Here is a 4,110-nt window from a genome sequence, read left to right on the forward strand (position 1 = left end):
AGAACTGAAAAAAAAAATGCGTTTATGAGAGTGCTATAAATTTTGAATAAATTAACAGTTTAAGGCCAGAGCATAGTTTACCACAACTTTTCAGCGATTATATTTTAGCGTGTACTACGTGAAAATCAATATTTTTATTCTTAGTACATTCAGATCTTCATTTCTGATATTCCACAGATGAATAAATATCTTGACAAGCGGTCACGCAATGATATATTCGGCAATGATAAGAATGTGGTATCACCGCTCTCTTCTAATTCGATTAATAAAGTTCACATTATTTTGAATGATTTATGATTACTTTCTCGTTACGAGTGTATTATATCGTGCTGTAATTCTTCTCAATGTGACCTGATACAAACTCTCGAGGAAAAGTGTAATGTGCAATGCGCAAAGAGTAGGGTAAATTTTATCCAAGGAGTTCGAATTAGATTTAAAAATATCAAATTTTCTTCAATCTTATCTATTCAAAAATTTTATCAATTTATTTAAAAATATAATTGAAAGTTATATATTTAGAATAAATCTTAATTAGTAAAAATGGTATATTTATATAGAATTCATTCTCATTTGCAATCTGTCATTGGAAGCGGTTGTTAACTTATGTTAACTGAGACTTTTAAAGAATTAGTGATAAACTCTCAAAGCGACATATATACTATATACAGTTATAAAAATATTTAAAAGTAATTCTAAAGTAATTCTTATTTCTTTTAAAAAATGATTATATGTTTTGTATATATATTCCTTGTTATATTGTGTATTGTGTATATATTCCTATTTAAATTCTTTTTATGATTAATTGCAATGAAGTTGTATTTTTCGGTGGTTTTTCTAAATTTTTTCTTATTGTGCAAGAATGAGAAAAAACGTAAAGTAGAAAAATAATGTATAGGTTTCTATTGCATGCGATTCATCGTGAAGAAGATATCATTTCATCTCGAGGATAAGAAAGAATGATAATTATAAATGATAATAGAGATCGCTTTATTGAGTGCTTTTTATTCTTCAATAATTTCGTAATTTCAGAAGCGCGTAAATTCTCTGCGATATTACAAATCACGTTATCATGTATCACATACTTGCTTCCATGTACTTTTGTCTTTGATTTTATCTCAATCAAAAATAAAGAAAAAAAATTTAACATACATTCTAATTCACAGCAGCTATATAAAACAGCCGTATCGCACGATTTGCATTTCTGCCGCGAACTGGCTCATAAATATCAATCTTTTGTTCCGTACAATTACTCGGTTGCACCGACAGTATGCGTGACATAAAATTAGTTCTAGGCTCGCGCATTTTAAAACGATCTCCACTTCTGTTTGCGGAATATACGAGCTACTATTAATAATAATTACGACGCCACGCTACGTTACGTAGAATGTATGATGCCGCCATTAGCGGCTGACAGCTCGGCTGACGGGTTGCATCTGTGCCTTGTGCATAATTTCTTGTAACTCAAAACAACGTTTATAACAACATGGAAAGTGACACCATACGTCTTCACTACCCTTGCGCGACGGAATTTACTCCATCTTGCCACTTCGCTTAGCATTCGATGCTCATATTCTAAACAAAAAGTTAATGAAAGGATACAGTGCTCGTTCTGTCTCCTTCAAGCAAGAAATGAATGATTATGCCATCCAAATTATTTCCTAGAAACGATTGCTTATAAGTCATGAAAAACGTATACATTCGAATGACGTTTAATTGAAAATCAAAAATGAGTAATTAATTCGATAGTTTCATATATTTGATATTAAATCTGAAGTACGATATCTGTAATTTTATCACACACACATGTACCTGTTAAAGCAGAGACTATCATACTTATAACATAATTTTATACACAGATTAATTTACATTCTTTTATTTTATAAGTAAACTATTATTTATGGATATATAATAATATATTTATATTGATATTTATATATATATTTTTATATCTATGCTTTTATAATCTAAATCAGGATGGAGCCGGGTTGCACATTTCGATCGATTTTGTCTACCGTCATCTCTCCTTTTGTTTCATATAGACTGCGCGTGGAGTTAGCTTGAACTGGAAATTGTATAAATTCACAAAAAATATTGTTAGGCAGAATGAAGAACCGTTTTGATTGAATATGATATTTTTCACTCATATATGTTTAATCTCATCAGTCGATTTTCACTTAATAATACACTGTTAAATCTATAGTGTCAAATTTAACTTAACGTGAATCACCACTGCTCCTACTCAATCATATCGTTATTTTATACTAAAACAATGGTTATATTTGACATTATACAGTGTCAAATTTAACTATCGTTTTGGTAAAAAATAACGATATATTTAGTAGGAGCAGTGGTGACTCACGTTAAGTTAAATTTGACACTATAGATTTAACAGTGTAAGTAACAGTAATCTATAGTATAGACATTAATAGTACTGCATCTATAATATAACATTGGATATAAATATTAAATTAATTTGAAAAATAGAACATTAATTATTATTAATAATTGCTTAATATGTTTTGCTAATGGAGATTAACATAGATGCAAATATAAACTTCAACGTCGAGTCATAACGTCTTGAGCATTCATGAACAGAGCATTAAATTTCCAATACACGGATATAACACTCCACGTGTAACGTGTTACGTAAATAAACTTTATAGTATCTCACTTGAGAGATTTATGTTTGCATTCTTTACAACGAATGTGAGAACTTTTGCTATAGTGCGACGGCATATAAAAACTTAATGAACTATAGGTACGCCCTAGTTTGATCATAAATAACAAATGGTTAATCGCGATATATATATGTACTGTACAAGATAATTTATTTTGTATCTTCAACAACGAACATGACTTGTTTTAAGATTGAGCGAGAGATATAATAAAAATAAAAGAAAAACATTGATTTTTCGTTTATAATAAATAAATGTTAGGTTTGTCTCACAATCTGCATTTTTAGGACAGTTTTGCTGTCGACTTTCAAGATGTTAAATACTTGAAAAGAAAATCGAAGTATGTACCTATATACGTTATAATCTCTACACACAATATTATTACATGCTTGTTATCATACAGGGTACACTTTCTTCGTATTTCAAACACAGCTGGACAGCGGTACTGAATAAATAAATGCATCCTTGAGAAGGCAAGCGATGACACACGGTGTAGAGAGAAAATCTCGTTCATATGCATGTGGGCGAGGTGACAATATACGTCTGTTGAAGTTGGCACGGCAAGACGAATCGGCAAGGCTTTGACAAACAATCTGCCTTATCTCGTAGGCGTATGTGATCGTTGGTTACTCACCACGTTGGCTTGGTCGTACATACCCGCACCCGCGTACGTATTGCAAGGAGAGAAGAACGGCACTCGAGGACTAAACGTCCGTGGTGGTTAGCACCAGGACGCTAAACCGTCCACGACACGAGTATTCGATTAACCCCGTGAACTACGTTTCATGAGAATAAATTATTCTTTGCTTACTGATCCTCTGTGTGTCGCCATTCTTCTCTTCCAGTGTACCAGAGGTAATAAGATATGTGGTAAATTTGTCATTGTCGTTGTATTATCACTGAGTAGTAGACTAAATTACATACATCAGGAAATCGCCATCTTTTTATTGCTGTTACATTTTTAAGAATAATTGTAGATGATAAAACTTGGAAATATTAAAAAAAATATGTAAAGTGTCCGGAACGATTTAAAGCCTTTTTTATATGAGGATTATGTTTTTATACATAAAATATATTTACGGATTAATTGATTGTATATATATATATATATATACAGGGTGTTTCAGAAATAATTGGCCAAACTTTAAGAGCATATTCCATTCATTGTAAGAATGAAAAAAAATCATATAAACATGGGTTCTGAAACACTTTCTTTCCAAGTTATAAACATTTTTTTTTTATATCTTTTTTTTTATATCATTTATTTATTTATATCTATATGTTATTGTTTAAATTTGCATAACTCAAAGTATATATAGTCAAATATAGGGGAGACCGGGGATAGTAGACTCATTTTTCAGTTTCGAATTTTTACAGATGAAATTAAGAGACTTATCGAAAAAATGAATTCTACACCAGTTACTACATACATTTG

This window comes from Mycetomoellerius zeteki, unplaced genomic scaffold, assembly GCF_001594055.1.
Source record: "Mycetomoellerius zeteki isolate Tzet28-1 unplaced genomic scaffold, Tzet1.0 scaffold179, whole genome shotgun sequence".
In the NCBI taxonomy this organism is placed as follows: domain Eukaryota; kingdom Metazoa; phylum Arthropoda; class Insecta; order Hymenoptera; family Formicidae; genus Mycetomoellerius; species Mycetomoellerius zeteki.